Raw genomic sequence first — 21,179 nt, 5'->3', positions numbered from 1 at the left:
AAAGTGCTGGAGGAACTCAGAGGGCCAAGCAGTATCAGTGGATAGGAATGGACTGGTGACGTTTCAGGCCGAGACCCTTCTTCAGGCAGGAGGGCCAGTTGAGCCCAAGGTTCCAGAAACAAAGAACTGCAGATGCTGGTTTGTACCAAAGATGGACACAAATGGGACACACTGCCATGATGGGCCGAATGGCTTCCTTCTTCAGAATGGAGTCTGAAGAAACAATCATTCCAATAAGAATTCAGTTGAAGGGTCTCGACCCAAAAGTCACCCATTCCTTCTCTCCAGAGATGCTGCTTGACCCGCTGAGTCATTCCATCCTTTTGTGTCTTTCTTCAGTTTGAACCAGCTTCTGCAGTTCCTTCCTACATACTGTATTCCAATAATATGTTGCATTATGCCTGACCCACTGAGTTGCCCCAGCACCTTGTGTCTTTATCTTTGGAACCTGTTTATATGCTGTATAACACTATACACTGTAGGGCGGAAACAAATTTCCCCATCTCAGTCCTAAATGGCCAACCCTGTAAACTTAAACTGCGAGCCCTGGTTCTGGACATGGGGAACATTTATCCTGCATCAAACCTGTCCAATTCCTTAAGACATTTATATATTTCTATAAGATACCCTCTCATCCTTCTAATCCTCATCATCCTTTCATAACCTCTGAATATCACTCTGCATTACAGTCAGTGGAGTGCATTGTGTAGTGTTGCCAGGTTTTATGTAGGAACCAAGCAGTCAGCCCAGCCACCTCAAAAATTCAAATGGGTTCTTTAATTCACTGAAACAGGGCTCACCCCCTCTTATCTGACCCTGCTGGACAACCTGAGGATTTCCACATTTATCCTATGGACTGTATGGAATTGTCTAGCAAGGTTGAGAGGCAGTGGGTCTGAAGACGTTTCTCAACCTGAAACATCACTTGTCCATTCCCTCCACAGATGCTGCCTGGCCCCCTGCGTCCCTCCAGCACTTTGTCTTTTCCTCAGGATTCCAGCATCTGCGGTTCTTCTTGTCTCTCAGGTTTCAGAGGGGGAATGCGTACCAACAACATCTGCTAACAACATCACAAGGAGAGGACAGGCTCTACTCGGGTGTCAGCGACCTCACCCTGAACCTTTGCTGATCTTGTTTAAGGTGAAAGGGGAAAGATTTAATAGGAATCCAAGAGGTAACCTTTTCACAAAAAGGGTGGTGGGTGTATGTAACGAGCTGCCAGAGGAAGTAGTTGAGGCTGGGACTTTCGCAACGTTTAAGAAACATAGAAACATAGAAATTAGGTGCAGGAGTAGGCCATTCGGCCCTTCGAGCCTGCACCGCCATTCAATATGTTCATGGCTGATCATCCAACTCAGTATCCCGTACCTGCCTTCTCTCCATACCCCCTGATCCCCTTAGCCACAAGGGCCACATCTAACTCCCTCTTAAATATAGCCAATGAAGTGGCCTCAGCTACCCTCTGTGGCAGAGAGTTCCAGAGATTCACCACTCTCTGCGTGAAAAAAGTTCTTCTCATCTCGGTTTTAAAGGATTTCCCCTTTATCCTTAAGCTGTGACCCCTTGTCCTGGACTTCCCCAACATCGGGAACAATCTTCCTGCATCTAGCCTGTCCAACCCCTTAAGAATTTTGTAAGTTTCTTTGTGAACACAAGAAAGTTGGACAGGTGCATGGTTAGGACAGGTTTGGAGGGATATGAGCCAAACGCAGGCAGATGGGACTAGAGTAGATGGCGCATGTTGGTGAATGTGGGCAAGTTGGGCTGGAGGGCCTGTTTCCCTGCTGTATGACTATAACTCTGTGACTCTATCTATTTTTCACTTCTTTTTCTTCCTGAAAAGCAAGAGAGAAAATAAATGGAGGAACGCAGGGTTGTGTTTGGGTTAGCTCATCGACTCACACTAGACCACAAATAAAACGAGGTCTTGTTTAATGAAAGGAAAGGAAGTGGCCATATTTGTTCTAAAGTAGAACATTGGCTTCAAAAAACAATAGAATATTTGACAGAACGCAAGAGATGCTGGTAAACCAGTGCCAGTTAATCTTCAGTCTTCACTACAGATGACACTGGAGCTTGGCGATGAACTGGTCCCAGAGGAGGATCTCCAATCATCTGATTCAATCACTATTACTCGTTTAAATCTCTTATTGTCTGTAAATCTTGCAACATTTCTAGTTGTTCTAACTATTTTCTGCACCCTGGAGCTTTCCTTCATTCTTTCCTTTGTTCTTGAGTTGGTTTCATTGTATTCATGTATGATATTATCTAATATGACTGGATAGCACGCAAAATAACACCTTCCATGTTCAAAAATCTCAGGAGCAGAATTGGGCCATTCAGCTCATCAAGTCTACTCCGCCAATAGACACAAAATGGACGACGTCACCAATTCCTTCTAATCAGAGATACTGCCTGTCCCGCTGAGTTACTCCAGCATTTTGTATCTGCCTTTTCAGTAGAAACTAGCATCTGCAGTTCCTTCCTACACAAGTCTACTCCACTATTCAGTCATGGCTGGTCTATCTTTCCCTCTCAATCCCATTCTCCTACCTTCTTCCCTTAAACCTTGACGACCTTACTAATAAAGAATCTGTCAATCTCAGCTTTAAAGATACCCATTGACTTGGCCTTCACAGCCGCCTGTGGCAATGAATTCCACAGATTCACCAACCAATGACTAAAGAAATTCTTCCTCATCTTCCTAAAGATCCTGAGCCTTTCACTGTACCTCGGTAGACATGTCAATAATAAACTTAAACCTTAACCTAAAGACATTTGGACATAGATATGTGGAAATTAGATATTTAGTAGAATACTAGACCAAGTGCAGACCCGTTGGGTCTGCTCCCCCAATGGTGTGATCCCCCAAGCCAATATTCCACCATGCACCCGTCTCCTCCAACGGAACTGAAGCCGTTCCCAAATGTAAGATTCCAGCACTCCCCTGCCTCCCTCAGCAGTGGATTGAAAAAAAAAATCAAATTGCACCTACCCTGCCTGCTGCAGCAGTTCCAATTGCAATACCAATTGGCCCTCCCCCTCCTGTTGAAGCACTTGCTGTGATATTCCATTGAGGTGAAAAGTTCAGAGTGTTCCTGTCTTGCAACTTTGTATTGAAGTGTGTTGGAAGCTAATAGGAAAGAGCAGCCATCAACGAATCAAAAGGCAGAAAGGCAGCCGGACGGACGGACGGCAGGCGGCAGCCACAGAGTTTTATATAATAATAGATAGATGGGCCAAATGTAGTCAAATGGGACTAGCCCAGAATGCCATATTGGTTGGCATGGACAAGTTGGGCCGAAGGGTCTGTTTCTATTCTCTATGTTGCTGTTGACTCTATATTTAGGCTTCTCGTTATTCTGGAAAACGCAGCTAAGACGGAGAGAGACAATATATTCGGGAAGAACTCACCACTTGTGCGGGTTTGGAGGAACTCCATTGCATTTATTGTTGAGCATCTTGTAATTGACGAGGCACCAATTCTATGGATGTGCTTCTTTTTCATTAGGGATAAGCCAGGGGCAGTGCCTACGGAGTTGTGCTGGGTTTCAGCTTTCTAACCACATTCTGAACATTCCACACAGCGCTGTGGTTTTGAATATTTGCCAGGAGTTGCTTCCTAACAAACACAAGGCAGATCGCGATTCCCTGGACACAGTAGTGTACACATTAAACGGGAAATCTTAATATTTACAAATCAGCCATTTTCTGTAAAGGCTCAATAATATTTACTAGAGGGTGTATATTTTACATTGTGAAAAACATTGGCTGTTTTTTTCCTTTCAATGTGTGGATTTACGAGTCACCCATAGAGGGCGCACTCAATTCTCTGAGCAACAGCTCACGTTAAACAGATGAAGTTGCTTCTTAAGACCAAACAACCTATTTTTATAGATTTTCCCCCCCAAAAAATCCAGACAAATCATGGGTGAGAGTTGACGTACCTTATCCCCAACCAGTCCTTGATGCTGGGGATAGACACAAAAAAAATGCTGGAGTAACTCAGCAGGATGGGCAGCATCTCTGGAAGTCAGAGAAGTGGGAAGCAAGAGTGTGTTAGACAAGTCTGTGTGTTGAATGGGAAAGGTTCTGATGATAGTTTAGTTTAGTTTAGCTAAGTTTGGCTTAATTTAGTTTATTGTCACGTGTACTGAGGTACGGTGAGAACATTTTTAGTTGTGAACTGTTCAGTCATCAGTCATGGTTACAGTCACGCCGTCCACAGTGTACAGATACAGGATACAGGGAATAACATTTAGTGGAAGATAAAGCCCAGTAAAGTCTGGTTAAAGATAGTCCGAGGGTCTCCAACGTGGTGGGTGGGAGGTGTGGACCGCTCTGTAGTCGGCGGAGGAATAGTTCAGTTGCCTGATAAAAGCTGGGAAGAAACTCCCTGAGTCTGGAGGTGTGCGTTTCCACACTTCTGCGCCTCTTGCCTAAAGCTCCTGACTGTGTTCCCGCTCCCGCTTGCAGCCCACAAGAATCCAGGCTGACTGTCTCGTGTGCTCACCAAGACCAAACAATTCACATCGGCCCCTTTTCGTCCGCCCGCTCACGATGCAAACAAAATAAAACCCAAGTACCGGTTGGAGTAATGCCAGTCTCACCCCACCAACCTCGGATGCGCTTGGAGTAAACCCTGGCCCACACTATCCTGTGTGGGGGAGACGAGATGCAGAGCCCGTGCCTAAAATAACATCATCAGATGGCCACCAGCTTCAAAACAGGGAGCAACCCCCCCCCCCCCCCCCCACCACCACAGTTAGAGCCTCCCTTCTCATCATATGTTGCCCTAGACTTGGTTAGTGTGGGAACACTCTTCCACAGCACCGAACTGGGTAGAGTGGATGTGGAGGGGATGTTTCCCAGCGTGGGAGAGACCAGGGCTAGAGGGCATAGCCTCAGAATAAAAGGATGTACCTTCAGAAAGGAGATGAGGAGGAATTTCTTTAATCAGAGGGTGGTGAATTCATTGCCACAGATGACTATGGAGGTGATTGATAGAATCTTGATTAGTATGGGTGTCAGGGGGTCCATGGGGAGTGGGGAGGGTGGGGGGGGGGGGGGGGGGGGGGGGGGGGGGGGTGGTGTTTCGTTATTACCTATTGTTCGCTATTACCGAGTAAGATATTATCATTGTATAAATAGTAGAAACAAACAGCTCCAGTTGCTGGTTGATACAGAAAAGGGACATAAAGTGGTGGAGTAACTCAGCTGGTCAGGCAGCATCTCTGGAAAACATGGATAGGTGACCCTTCAGACTCTCAGTCCAACATTTTCTCCATGGCAGCTATTAAGTTTCGTTAACCTGCCCACACTTTCTTGCATTCTGCCTCCCTCCACTTCTGAAACAAAGGGTGCTGTCTGTGTGGAGTTTGTACGTTCTCCCTGTGACCATGTGGGTTTCCTCTCGGTGCCCCGGTTTCTTGCCAATCCGAAAGACGTGCAGGTTTGTAGGTTAATTGGCCTCCGTAAATTGCCCCGAGTGTGCAGATAGTGGATGCGAATGTGGGATGACATATAACTGGTGTGAACGGGTCGCATGGACTCGGTGGGCCGAAGGGCCTGTTTCAATGCTGCATCTCTAATCTCTATACTATACCAAATGAAGAATGTTCACGGCACAAATATGTTGATAATACCGGGGGGGAAAAGGGAATTCATAATACTCGGAAATATAAAAGATGAGCTGAGATTACTGGAGTAAAGGGAGCTCAGAGGAGATTTAATGAATGCAGCCAAAATTATGAAAGGATTTGAAAGATTAGTTCCACGATAAGATGAATTGGTTACAAGGAGGATAAGCTTTTTCTTTGATTGATGCTTGAAGGCCGTGAATGAATAAAATATAAAATATTGAATGGTACAGCTTGACCCATCCATCTCTTTGAGTGGTTTGTGAGATGTGTCTCTGTTCATGGATAATGACAACAACTGATGGATATACAGTGAGTCCATCAGTGAACTGGGCTATTTTCTCGGTGATAACTGGCCACAATTCTGCGCTGTGACCCTCTCGAAGAATCCAGTCCATAAAGGAACGGTTGACACAAAAAAAAAATTGTCATCTCATCTAGTTTCTCCTTAAAGCGCAAGGTCATAGCGATCATTTAGACAGCGACACTTCACTTCAGAAAGTGAAGGCACTTTCTCAGTAACTGAATATGTGCTGGGTTGACTTGTTGACAAGGCAACCACACATACCCTTTAGAAAATGTCACAATTTGGCACCATGCACTGTTAGGTAGCTAGGTGGAACAAATCCTTTACTGAATGGGCTGATGTTTATTTAAATGAAACATAGGTTTTTTTTAACAAGACAAACAGCTACAGTGAAATTCCAAACTCCACTTCAAGAACAGGCCTGACTAAAGTGATACATTTCAGCAGCGTGAAATACACACGCGTACTCTCAAAATAATGATATAAGGATAACTTTAGATTAAACATGATTCATTAAAATAAAAACAACTATTTTTAATTAGTTTAATTTAAATATACGTTTACTTTTGTTTAGAGATACAACGCAAAAACAGGCCTTTCGGCTCACCGAGTCTGCCCCAACCAGCGATCCCCGCACACTAACACTATCTCACACACACTAGGGACAATTTACAATTTTACCAAGTTAATTAACCTACAAAGCTCTACGTCTTTGGAGTGTGGGAGGAAACTGGAGATCCCTGAGAAAACGCACGCAGGTCACGGGGAGAACGTGCAAACTCCACACAGACAGCACCCGTGGTCAGGATCGAACCCAGGTAGCAACTCTACCGCTGTGTCACTGTGCTGCCCTTACAGTTAGCATAGTTCTGAGTTATTGAACCTGGAAGTTTAATTCCCGGAATTCACAATGCTGCTTGTCCATGCAAATACTGCTGGCAACAAATATGTCTGAAGAAGGGTCTCAACCCAAAACGTCACCCGTTCCTTCTCTCCAGAGATGCTGCCTGTCCCACTGAGTAACTCCAGCATTTTGTGTCTATCTTCTGTCTATAAACTTCCCCTGGTAATTTGGGTCAAACATCATCCATAAGATTCTGTCTAAATATATGAATAAATGATGTTTGTGTTTTTTGACTTGCATTCATATCGGGTTGCACTGTGGTGCAGCTGGTAGGGCTGCCGCCTAACGTCGCCAGAGACCCCGGTTCGATCCTGATCTTGGGTGCTGTTTGTGTGGTGTTTTCACGTTCTCCCTGTGACAGCGTGGGCTTCCTCCAGGTGCTCTGGTTTCCTCCCACATCCCAAGGACGTGAGGTTGTAGGTTAATTGGCCTTCTGTAAAATTGCCCCTAATGTGTAGGAAGTGGGGTAACTTGGACTGGTGTGAATAGGTGATCGATGGCCGGTGTGGACCTGCTGGGCTGAAGGGCCTGTTTCCTTGATGAAATGAAACTAAAACAAACTAAACTAAACAAAACATTGAGTATAGAACAGTACAGCACCACAGGCCCTTTGGCCCACACTGTCCTTGCTGTCCATGATGCCAAGACCATCTTTATCTACCTGCACATAACCCCTATTCCCCAAAAAAACTGTATGCATGTGCCAATCCTAAAGGGCCTGTCCCACTGTACGAGTTCATTCAAGAGCTCTCCCGAATTTAAAAAAAAAATCAAACTCGTGGTAAGTACGTAGAATGTACGTAGCTGGTACGTCGGAGCTCGGGGACGTCCCTTAGCGGCTCGTAACGCTAACGGCAGGTACTCGGGAAACGCGGTAAGCTCGTGAGGTTTTCTCAGCACTGTGAAAAATGTCCACAAGAGCCCCGAGTACCTACGAGCGGCTATTACCGTAATTCTCTGGGTTCGAATCAGGGGAAACTCGGGAGAACTCTTGAATTACCTCGTACAGTGAGACGGGCCCTAAAAGCCTCTTAGATACCACTAATGTATCTCCCTCAACAACACCCCTGTACCTGGAACTCACCAATCCTCTGTGTAAAAATGATGTGCTGCACATCCCCTTTAAATCTTTCCCCTCTCACCTTAAAGCTGCGCCCTCTAGTATTTGATTTCTCCATAATCTCTAAATGAAGTGCCTCTTATGACCCCAGAATGGACCAAAGTATCGCACGCTAATTAAATACTTTCCCAAGTTTATCTGCTGTGTCAAGTGGGGGTAATTTCAACTCAGTAAACTCCCTCAGTGATAAAAATAGAATGCCAGAGAGTTATTTTCTAGTGCAGCTAACCAGGGTAAAATGTTAGGTGCACAAAAGTGCTGGAGAAACTCAGCGGGTGCAGCAGCATCTATGGAGCGAAGGAAATAGGCAACGTTTCGGGCCGAAACCCTTCAGGAAGGAAATAGGTAACGTTTCGGGCCGAAACCCGGAAGGGTTTCGGCCCGAAATGTTGCCTATTTCCTTCGCTCCATAGATGCTTCTGCACCCGCTGAGTTTCTCCAGCACTTTTGTCTACCTTCATTTTTTAATGTAGATTGCTATAAGGGAGGCAATACAATTACATCGTCAAATCATAACTTTTATATTTATTACTTTTCGTTCCGTGTCACGTTGTGCATATATTAAATATATTTGATATATTCTTCCATGCATGTGACAATTATAGTTTTTCTTATTTATAATGGCCACATTTAGTGCTCTTGGCATTCGGACTGCCACTCTGTTTCCCAGTAATAAATTGGCTGAGGAGAAAAGATAGCGGGGGAAAAAGAAATGATGTAAAACATGAGATGATCTCCTCAAGTGGACACTTTGGGTTGAAGATGACTTGCTTCTGGGCTCTGAGATGGCAGGCAAGACAATGCACATGGGTGGGGTGGGAGATACCTGTGGGAGTTGTTTGGGGAAATAGCCCTTTGACAATTGAGATGCAATGATTGAGGACCCTCCAATGACACCAGGGTTATGTTGAGCAGGTGGCATTAAAAGGTTATGAGACTAAATTAGGTTCTTGCCTTGGAGAGAAATGCCCCGAGTGTGTAGCATCCCAATGAGTAATTGGGATAACATAGAAACATAGAAAATAGGTGCAGGAGTAGGCCATTCGGCCCTTCGATCCTGCACCGCCATTCAATATGATCATGGCTGATCATCCAACTCAGTATCCTGTACCTGCCTTCTCTCCATACCCCCTGATCCCTTTAGCCACAAGGGCCACATCTAACTCCCTCTTAAATATAGCCAATGAACTGGCCTCAACTACCTTCTGTGGCAGAGAATTCCAGAGATTCACCACTCTCTGTGTGAAAAATGTTTTTTCTCATCTCTTTGTCCTAAAAAATTTCCCCCTTATCCTTAACTGTGTGACCCCTTGTTCTGGACTTCCCCAACATCGGGAACAATCTTCCTGCATCTAGCCTGTCCAACCCCTTAAGAATGTTGTAAGTTTCTAGAAGATACCCCCTCAATCTTCTAAATTCTAGCGCGTACAAGCCGAGTACAAGAACCCTCTTCCGCAGGATCTCTTGGAAGAGCTCTTTTAACGATGATTTACGCTGACATGGAAAGCAAGCAATTGTCACCGTGGGCATTAAGTAACGAGTGTGGATGAAGAACGCCGGGCCTTCCCACCCTTACCCCCTTACACCGATGATTCCCGCAACTGCTTGAAAAAGAATCTACACTGCCAATTTTAATTTTTTTTTTTTTTTTTTTTTAAACATTTTCTTTCTTTTCCTTTCTAAGCTCCGGGAACAAAGCTACTGATTTATCTTTGTTTCCCACATTCTGCCAACCTCACAAAAGCCTCGTTGATCCATGTGAGACTTGTCAAATGAAGCGATTTCTGCCATGGAATGTTCGCAACTCAACCGTATGAAAGAGTTAGTACCCACTTTCACACTCAGGAAGCCTGAACCAGCTGCACCTATTGTGTGACACGCATTCCCCTTCACAGACTTTGTTCATTGTGATGATTCCCTCTGCTGATGGGAATCATGAGATGCTTTACAAGAACAACCTTCGCCTGCTGAAAATAACACTGCTCCCCTTTACACTGAAAAGAAATTAGATTTGTTTGGGACCTTTTGTTCCATATCTTTGTTGCGACTCCATTTGTTATTTTGACCCAGTTCCTGAATGGTAATATTGTTCCGTTTGCCGTCCATTGGAGACTGATCTACACAGATCTACTAATATTCATGGGTGGAACCTAACAAAAGGATGGAATGTGGACAGAGTTTGGGGGCGGAGAGCTGGGGGGCAGTGGTGGAAAATGAAATAACATGCTTTATTGAGGGGCATTTTAATGAACATTTCATTAAGGATCCAGTGAATTAAGGATCCAGTCAAGACATAGGCTCATATGGTACAGAAACAGGCCTTTCGGCCCATCTCGTCCATGCTGACCAAGATTATCCATGTAAGCTATTATGTGTCAATATTTGGCCCATATCCCTCTAACCCATGAGAGTGGTGAATCTGTGGAATTCTCTGCCACAGAAGGTAGTTGAGGCCACAGTTCATTGGCTATATTTAAGAGCGGGAGTTAGATGTGGCTAAAGGGATCAGGGGGTATGGAGAGAAGGCAGGTACAGGATACTGAGTTGGATGATCAGCCATGATCATATTGAATGGCGGTGCAGGCTCGAAGGGCTGAATGGCCTACTCCTGCACCTGTTTTCTATGTTTCTAGTCCCAATGTCCGAAATGTTTAGTTTAGAGATACACCGCGGGAACAGGCCCTTTGGCCCACCGGGTCCGCGCCGACCAGCGGCCCCCCTCACATTAACACCACACTACACCCCACTAGGGACAATTTTTACATTTACCAAGCCACTTAACCTACAAACCATAGGGTCTTTGGAGTGTGGGAGGAAACTGACGATCTCAGAGAAAACCCACGCAGGTCACAGGGGGAATTATACAAACTCCGTACAGACAGCACCCGTAGTCGGGATCGAACCCAGGTCTCCGGCGCTGTATTGGCTGTCAGGCAGCAACTCTACCGCTGCGCCACCGTGACCACCCTTAGTTGTGCGCCACCGTGTTATTATAGTACCTGTTCCAACTACCTCCTCTGGCGGCTCATTCCATATACCCACTACATTCTGGGTGAAAAGGTTGCCCCTCAGGTTCCTATTCAATTTTGACCTTCTCACCTTAAGGCTTTGAGTCTGAAGAAGGATCCCAACACAAAATGTCACCCATCCATGTTCTCTAGGGATGCTGCCTGACCCGCTGAGTTACTCCAGCCTTTTGTGCCTTTACTTGTGAACCAGCATCTGGTGTATTTGTTCGATGTCTTCAGCCACACTCTGAGCTTCTGCCTCACAGCGCCAGTGACCCGGGTTCGATCCTGACTACGGGTGCTGTCTATGCGGAGTTTGTACGTTCTCCCAGTGACTGCGTGGGTTTTCTCCGGGTGCTGCGGTTTCAATAATAATAATAATAAACAACAGGTGCAGGAGTAGGCCATTCGGCCCTTCGAGCCAGCACTGCCATTCAATGTGATCATGGCTGATCATCCCCAGTCAGTACCCCGTTCCTGCCTTCTCCCCATATCCCCTGACTCCGCTATTTTTAAGAGCCCTATCTAGCTCTCTCTTGAAAGCATCCAGAGAACCCGCCTCCACCGCTCTCTGAGGCAGAGAATTACACAGACTCACCACTCTCTGTGAGGAAAAGTGTTACCTTGTCTCCGTTCTAAATGGTTTGCTCCTTATTCGTAATCTGTGGCTCCTGGTTCTGGACTCTCCCAACATCGGGAACATGTTTCCTGCTTCCAGCGTGTCCAAACCCTTAATAATCTTATATGTTTCAATAAGATCCCCTCTCATCCTTCTAAACTCCACAGTGTACAAGCCCAGCTACTCCATTCTCTCAGCATATCCTCCCACAATCAGGTTTACAGGTTAATTGGTTTAACACGTTTACTGGTAAAGTTGTAAATTGTCCCTAGTGTGTGTGTAGGTTAGTCAGAGGGTGTGGGGATGGATGGTCGGCACGGACTCGGTGGGCCGAAGGACTCGTCTCCGCGATGTATCTCCAAACTAAACTAAACATGTGACCATAAACTAAACTCAAAACTCCAACTCAATCCTGTCTCACTCCACCACTTGAGTGTGAAACCTTTTATCTTAGAGCTGAAGAATTTTTGCCAATGCCTTAACACCCTCTCTGGCAATAAGTGGCTTGTGAAAGATTTCATCCATTCATCTAGTGGACCTCTTGTATGCACACCTGCAGAAGTCCAGGAAATCTGCCCCGCACACATGCACATTTCTCCCTTTCATCAGCCACCATCTAAACAGTTGCACTGCTTAAGTTTAGTTTGAACAACCAAATCCTGTGTTTCACGTTTGACATTCACGAGCAGCGTTCAAAGTGAACCCGTGGCCCTCCCAGCCCAAAAAGGAAATGAACCACGAACAAAATATTTCATCGACTGTTAGAACATAGAAACCACTTCTATGGTTTCCCACATGTCAGGAGGCATTCCAGGAAATAAACGAAACATTCCTTCAATGGGCTTGACGTTTCCTCTTTTTAAAGTGCATGATATTCGCAGAGCTTGCATTTAGATGAGATATTTATAGGGGGTCCTTTTTCAAGGGCTCTAGGACTCATTCATCACCGGCACAGAGGTGTGGCTGGCCACAATGCCAGAGACCCGTGTTCGATCCTAACCTCTGGGTGCTGTCTGATTGGAGTTTGCACATTCTCCCTGTGACCGCTTGGGTTTCATAAGGTCAGAAGTGATAGGAACAGAATGAAGGGGCCACAGGTTAAGTACAATCTTTTGGATCCTTTGATCTTCCTCTTGTTTTTGCATATGTGCAAAATGCCAGAAATTTAGATCTGCTTAATCTCAATAAGGTTTCTCGTCAGTTCCACCAACAATCAGTAAAGTTGAAAAGTAATTTCTAAAAAAAATATTTTCATTGAGTGAAAACCAACTTCAAAGTTTATCTCAGCCTGTAAACTGCTAGAACTTTGAAGCCATTTTTACACAAAGGGTGGTTGGTATATGGAACGAGCTGCCAGAGGAGGTTGTTGGGGCAGGTATTTTCACACTGTTTAAAAAACATTTGGACAGGTATATGGTGGCGCAGCGGTAGAGTTGCTGCCTTACAGCGAATGCAGCACCGGAGACCCGGGTTCGATCCCGACTACGGGTGCTGTCTGTACGCAGTTTGTACGTTCTCCCCATGACCTGCGTGGGTTTTCTCTGAGATCTTCGGTTTCCCCCCACACTCCAAAGACGTACAAGTTTGTAGCTTAATTGGCTTTGTAAATGTAAACATTGCCCCTTGCGGGTGTAGGATAGTGTTAATGTGTGGGGATCGCTGGACGGCGCGGACCCGGTGGGCGGAAGGGCCTGTTTCCGTGCTGTATCTAAACTAAACTAAAATAGGTTTAGAAGGATATGGGCCAACTGCAGGCAGGTGGGATTGTATAGATGGTCTGTCTGGGCACATTTGGCGAAGGACCTATTTGCACACTGTATGACTCTGTGGCTCACAGTCAGATACTTTTACTTGATAAATATATGTAATTATCAGTCTCATTATTAACCTTTCAGTATCAAACTGGCTACAATTAACCTTATGAGCCATATCACACACAACTGTAGGAGCTTGCATTCATACAACTATAACACTACAAAGGGTTATTCAGGAATAATTCCCAGCTACTGAACCATAAAGTTGGCCAGAGAACAGGTCTCAAAGAATGAAAGGGAGAAAAAAAGAATCTGTGTATTTACCCTATCTATTCCCCTAATGATTTTATACACCACCATAAGATCATCCCTCATCCTTCTGTGCTCCAAGGAATAGTCCTAACTTGCCCAACCATATCCCTGCAGCTCAGGCTCTCAAGTCCTGGCAACATCCTTGTAAATCTTCTCTGAACGCTGTCCAGCTTGACAACATCCTTCCTCATGGCAGGGTAACCAAAATTGAACACAATATTCCAAATGCGGCCTCACCAACGTCTTGTACAAAACCTGCAGTTGGATTGAATGGATCTTTTGGGACTGAGATCGTTATTTTTCTGTGGTGTAGGTACATTAAGGGAAATGGATCAGATACAATATGTCAAAGCGGAAGCACAGTTTGAATGGAACAGCATCAGGGATGAAGGCTGAATGGCCCACCCCTCTTCCTATTAATCTTGAACATAGAAAATAGTCATACAGGTCTAATGTCAAATAGTCATAAATAATCCCTCATTTGAAGTGATTTATAGACAATAGACAATAGGTGCAGGAGTAGGCCATCCGGCCCTTCGAGCCAGCACCGCCATTCAATGTGATCATGGCTGATCATCCCCAATCAGTACCCCGTTCCTGCCTTCTCCCCATATCCCCTGACCCCACTATCTTTAAGAGCCCTATCTAGCTCTCTCTTGAAAGTATCCAGAGAACCGGCCTCCACCGCCCTCTGAGTCAAGAGAATTCCACAGACTCACAACTCTCTGTGAGAAAGTGTTTCCTCGTCTCCGTTCTAAATGGCTTACCCCTCATTTATTTATCCGAATTGCAGTCTTATAAACTGTAAATACTTTACAGGTTGTTAAAGTGTATAGGTTGGGGATTTGTAAGTGGAAAACTTACAGAAAATTATGGGGTGAAATGTTAATAAAAGATGAAGAGCATATTTAACTCTGAGTCACAATGGGTCATCAAAGGGCATTAATAACTGGGCTGACTAGCAGAGTCCACAGTAACAAATAGATTCCATTCATTTAATCCTCCAACGTCCTGTGATTCAGTGTTGGTCATTGAAGCAAATGTTAAAATTTCCATAGTGTCGTGTTGGTCCGTATATGATGTTTGCTCCAAGTTCAAGCCTCGCCCTTGACATTTTCATTCTGTGGAGAAAATAGTCACCATTCATAAATGGGCCACTTTATGTCTGATGATATTGTCAGGGAACAGGCTTATCAGCTGGCAAGTATCACATCCGGCAGGGTTTGTCATTACAAGAAGAGTGATTGATGGATATAAGCGAGGTCACATTCATTTCTCCGACATGAATGGGCGCTCGTGTTCCACCAGGAAGGCAACGCAGAAACATTGCTGGAAACTGGCAGAGCAGGAGAAAGAGATCTAGAAAAGTTTGGGTCTAGGGTCAAGAGTTCAGTTGAAGAAAAAAATTGTTGAATCCATCTTCGAAGCAGCCAAGTTAAGGCGATTTAGGAAAGGGATTCTGAAACCATCTATACCATGGCTGGAAGAATGGTCAGTAATGGAGGCAGAATGATTCACCATCAATGGACAAGTAGGCTCTGATTCGAACGTCTAACCCACCCAGAGCCAACTTGTTCAATGATGTTCGGACTATTTGTCCACCATTTGTTCCTTTTTCAGATGTGTCTTTAAAAGTCCATCCATTTGCACAGCATCAATAAAGGCAGTGAGAAACTCAGAATGATCAAAATCTACTTGTACATTCTTATCATTTCATGAAAAGAACAATTTCGCTAAAAGATTAACTTTCATATAAATATTCTACAATTGTTATCTGTGAATCTGAAACATAATTATCTGCACTTGACCTACAGCTGGCACATCTGATTCAGATTCACAGATAATCACAGCCACAGAGACCCAGATACGATCCTGACCTCGGCTGCTGTCAGTGTGGAGTTTGCATGTTCTCCCTGTGACCGTATATGGGGGGCTCCAGTTTTCTCCCACATCCCATAAATGTACGGGTTTGTCGGTTACTTGGGCCTCTGCAAAAAAATTCCCTTTAATGTGTTTGCAGTGCGATAACATACAACTAGTGTGAACGGATCATCACTGGCATGGACTCTAACTCCCCCTCCCATTCCCAATCCGACCTCTCTGTCCTGGGTCTCCTCCATTGCCAGAGTGAGCAACACCGGAAATTGGAGGAACAGCACCTCATATTCCGCCTGGGCAGCTTGCGTCCTGATGGCATGAACGTTGAATTCTCCCAATTTTGCTAGCCCTTGCTGTCTCCTCCCCTTCCTTAACCCTCGAGCTGTCTCCTCCCATCCCCCCGCCCTCGGGCTCCTCCTCCTCCCTTTTTCCTTCCTTCTCCCCCTCACCCCCCATCAGTCTGAAGAAGGGTTTCGGCCCGAAACGTCGCCTATTTCCTTCGCTCCATTGATGCTGCTGCACCCGCTGAGTTTCTCCAGCAATTTTGTGTACCCTCGATCTTCCAGCATCTGCAGTTCCTTCTTGAACACTGGTATGGACTCAATGGGCCAAAGGGCCTGTTTCCATGCTATATCTCTAAACTAAACTAGTCAATAAATAATAGGTACACAAAAATGCTGGAGAAACTCAGCGGGTGCAGCAGCATCTATGGAGCGAAGGAAATAGGCAACATTTTGGGCCGAAACCCTACAGGAAGGAAATAGGTAACGTTTCGGGCTGAAACCCGGAAGGGTTTCGGCCCGAAACGTTGCCTATTTCCTTTGCTCCATAGATGCTGCTGCACCCGCTGAGTTTCTCCAGCATTTTTGTGTACCTTCGATTTTCCAGCATCTGCAGTTCCTTCTTAAACAATAAATAATAGGTGTTCGTGTTGGGCGTCTGAACACAAAATTTGCAGAATATTTCTATGAAAGTTCACGTTTTAGCAAAATTATTCTTTTCATAAAATGATAAGAATATCCGAGTAGATTTTGAAAGTTCTGAGTTTCTCACCCCCTTTATTGATTGCAGTAGATGTTGTGGGAATGGACATAGTTTTAAAGACACGTCTGAAAAGGGATACAAAGTTAAACAAAAAAGAAAAGTTAGACCGGGTTAGACACAAAATGCTGCAGTAACTCAGTGGGACAGGCAGCATCTCTGGAGAGAAGGAATGGGTGATGTTTTGGTTCAGACTGAAGAAGGGTCCCGACCTGAAACGTCACCCATCCATTTTCTCCAGAGATGCTGCCTGACCTGCTGAGTTACTCCAGCATTTTGTGTTTATCCTTGATATAAATGAGCATCTGCAGTTCCCTGTTTCCACAATGTTTCTCCATGGTATTGATTGTTTGCTAGGTGGCTTCCAACAGATGAGAGCGTGTGTTTCAAGCATGGCTCAGCTAGGAAAAATGCCTGTGGTTTGTCTGTAATATCCACTGACTAGAATTGGCCGACAGGGCCAGAGATTAATTTGTGGGCTGGAGTTGTGGTGTTGAGGCTGCAGGGAGATTAATAACCCAAAGATAGAAGTAAGGGGTAGTCACTGGAATTTGGCAAGGGTCAGGGCGTTGCAAGTGCAGGAATTTGTTTGTGGTGTGTGGAGGGGAGAGGCAGGGGATAGACTTTGTTCTGTAGTATCATTTGAAGGGTACCATCTCCAGTAATGCTGGTTTGCACTCAAGTGCCAACCTGGCTCAGATTTAACACATGTTAACTGGGCCCAAACTCTCACCAGGGAGGATAATTCCTCGTTAAATATTCGGGTGTCATCCACCAGAGAGTTCATGACTGCACCTTTTAGTTTAGTTTAGAGATACAGCATGGAAATAGGCCCTTCGGCCCACCGAGTCCGTGCTGAACAAAGACCACCCGTACACTAGTTTTAGGTCACACACGAGAGGGACAAGTTACTGAAGCCAGTCAACCTATAGACTTACACGTCTTTGGAGTGTGGGGGGAACATGGAGCACCCAGAGAAAACCCACACTGTCGCAGGGAGAACGTGCAAACTCCATACAGGCAGCACCCGTAGTCAGGATTGAACACGGGTCTCTGGCGCTGTAAGGCAGCAACTCTACTGCAGCTCCACCGTGCTGCTCTGGTTGGCCATGTATAGATAGGTAGAAGTAATGCTGGAAAATATGAGTATCTATCTCATTGGGTACGAATGTTCCTTATCAGATGTTCTGTAAGATTATCCATGCACACAAATGCATTTGTATATTTGTACATATTATACTGCACTGTATATATATCCCCATGTAATTAAATAAGCAGATTAAAAATTAAGCTTGGTCTTCAGGTGCATAAATTATTTGCGTTGATTTTTTTCATATTCTGAATCTTAACCATATAACCATATAACAATGATAGCACGGAAACAGACCATCTCGACCCTTCTAGTCCGTGCCGAACACTTACTCTCCCCTAGTCCCATCTACCTGCACTCAGACCATAACCCTCCATTCCTTTCCCGTCCATATACCTATCCAATTTATTTTTAAATGATAAAATCGAACCTGCCTCCACCACTTCCACTGGAAGCTCATTCCACACAGCTACCACTCTCTGAGTAAAGAAGTTCCCCCTCATGTTACCCCTAAGCTTTTGTCCCTTAATTCTCAAATCAAGTCCTCTTGTTTGAATCTTCCCTACTCTCAATGGAAAAAGCTTATCCACGTCAACTCTGTCTATTCCTCTCATAATTTTAAAGACCTATATCAAGTCCCCCCTTAACCTTCTGCGCGCCAAAGAATAAAGACCTAACTTCTATGGTGATCTCTTGGAATCAGAGATGTCTTTCTTCCGCTCATTTTCTGATTACTGGGAAGGACATCATTTATTCAAGAAACTCTTCCAATGGCACTAATGAAGCAGCTCTGTAAAAGGCTGCCATGATTATTGAGGGGAAAAGTTGCTCTGCACATCTCCTTTAAGCTTTCCCCCTCTGACCTTAAAGCTATGTCCAATCATCTTTGACATTTCCACCCAGGGACAAAGTTCTGACTGTCTACCGCTACCAATGTCCATCCTTCCCTATGTATAATGATATATTCATCTAATTGTCCCAGGAAAGGGGAGAAATAATCTAAATGGAATACTTATTTATGTCAGATGCAAAAATAGCTGCATGAGAAGCATCCACTATTATAGCTCTGTCCCACAGCATTGTGAGAGCAACTGTGTAAAAGGCTGCCTTGGGTATTGAAGATTAAAACAGGCTTGGCAATCAGCGCAAACTTCCCTTAGCCTAGCTCACCCCCCACGAAGATTGAACCATGTGCTGTGAATGGGTCCACAATGCTGCGAGTTGGGGGTGGGGAGTGGGGAAAACACACAGATTGGTCTCAGTATGGGGATACTATTGTCCCGTGTACCAAGATGGAGAACATTGTTTACGCACTATCCAGTCTAATCAATTGCAACCAATCTGTAGGCAAGTATAACAGGTAGTGTAAAGAACAAATGACCAAAGTGCAGAATATAGTGGTACAGGATTATAGCAATGCAAAGAAAGTGCAGGTAAAAAAAAAGTTCAAGGTCTGCAATAAGGTAGGCTGGAAGATCTGATTACACCCTAACATTTGGGAGAACCATTCAGTGGCCTGACAACAGCTAAGGTTTGATGTGCTAAATCCAAAAAATGAGAGTATATGCAGTGACGAGGCTTGAGATATCCTCACCATTAGAAATGGAGGCTGGCTTTTGCTGGGTGCAAGAGTGGGGCCAAAATGGAGACCGTTCCCTCAGTACTGTGGCGCAATGGGCAGCACAGTGGCGCAGCGGTAGAGTTGTTGTCTTGCACTGCCAGAAACCCGGGTTCGATCCTGACCACAGGTGCTGTCTGTATGGGGATTGTATGTGTATGTTCTCCCTTTGACCACGTGGGTTTTCTCCAGGTGCTCCAGTTTCCTCCCACACTCCAAGGTTTGTAGATTAATTGGCTTCAGTAAAAATTGTAAATTGTCCCTAATATGTAGTGTACAAGGTAATCACTGGTTGGCACGAACTCGGAAGGTCTCAAGTCTTGAACTGGAATCTCATTGGGGATTTCAGTGCTGTATTCACCCTGGAAAATCTTTTCAACAAAGGTTTTGGAGGCTGCACCCAAGAATTGCTAGTTATATCAGCAAGGCAGAAAATGCATAGTCCCTATGTTCATGCTGACTCTGAAGAAGGGTTTTGGGCCTAAACGTTGCCTATTAATGCCCCCGTCCCACTTAGGAAACCTGAACGGAAAGCTCTGGAGACTTTGTGCCCCGCCCAAGATTTCCGTGCGGTTCCCGGAGGTTTTTGTCCGTCTCCCTAACGGTTGAAAGTGGATTCCGCTTCTTCTATGTTCCGGCGATTATTTCAAAAAATTCAAAACTGGCCGCAACTAAAAATAGGTTGCCGTTTTAAAGATCGGTAATTTATTAGTCGTTCGAAGCCGGTTGCGATGATGGTTGAAGGTGGTTGCCGGAGGTTGCAGGTACCTGAATGAAACATCCTCTCCACATTTACTTTATCCAGGGCTTTCACTTAGAGGGTATTAGAGGGTATTAGACGGTATTAACTGTACATTGAAATCAGAGAAGCTTGGGTTGTTTTATCTGTAGCGTCGGAGGCTGAGAGGAGACCCGATAGAAGTATAAGAAATGGTAGAGAATCAGAATCTTTTTCCCACGGTGGAAATATACTATACTAGAGGACACAGCTTTAAGGTGTGAGGGATGGTGGGGAACTGGAAGACATTGTGAGTAGTGGTGATGAAAACGGATACGACACTGGCATCCAAGAGGCTTGTAGATTACATAGATATGTAGGGGTCTGTTGGGACATGAGTTACATGCAGGCGGAGAAAATTAGTTTAACTCTGCATCATGTTTGGCACGGACATTGTGGGCCGAAGGGCCTGTCCCCTGCTCTGCACTGTTCTATTTTCTACGTGAGATTATTTTTATCTCCATATTTCACCATTGATTAGATTAGATTAGATTAGATTCGTTTATTGTCATTCAGACCTTTCGGTCTGAACGAAATTTTGTGAATTGGCCCTGGATACCTTGTGGCATGAAATATCACATTGTGGCCAGGTGTTTAATGTATGAATACTTGAATCACGTATAGACATAGACCAGTCAATCAGTCCTGGCTGTTCAGCCCATTGTGGCTTCACGCTGGCTTAACTCTGTTCAAAGAATTGGCATTGAGTCCAAGTGTCTCGGCTGGAACCGACATTGAGAAGATAACACTAGCATTGATGGTTCAAAATGAGTCATTTAATAAGTACTCCAAAAATATTTCTTGTATTACTCAGTAGGGAAGTTGGCCGGACATTCTAGTTATAAAAAGGAATGTTTTGTACTATTTAAATGTTAGATCTCTGCTGAAGTTCAAGGGTTCTTTTGCTTTACCAATCATACATTGTTGACGGTAGATAAAAATGCTGGAGAAACTCAGCGGGTGAGGCAGCATCTATGGAGCGAAGGAATAGGTGACGTTTCGGGTCGAGACCCTTCGTGAAAGGTTCAACTAGAGATCAACCAAATTTCCTTCCAGATTAGTCTGTTAATATTTCTTTATATTATTGCAAATCAAGTTGACTTCATTTTGC

Source organism: Leucoraja erinacea, chromosome 26 (genome assembly GCF_028641065.1).
Source record: "Leucoraja erinacea ecotype New England chromosome 26, Leri_hhj_1, whole genome shotgun sequence".
NCBI classification, from domain to species: domain Eukaryota; kingdom Metazoa; phylum Chordata; class Chondrichthyes; order Rajiformes; family Rajidae; genus Leucoraja; species Leucoraja erinaceus.
The sequence above is the reverse complement of the archived record's forward strand: the minus strand, read 5'-3'. Positions refer to the sequence as shown.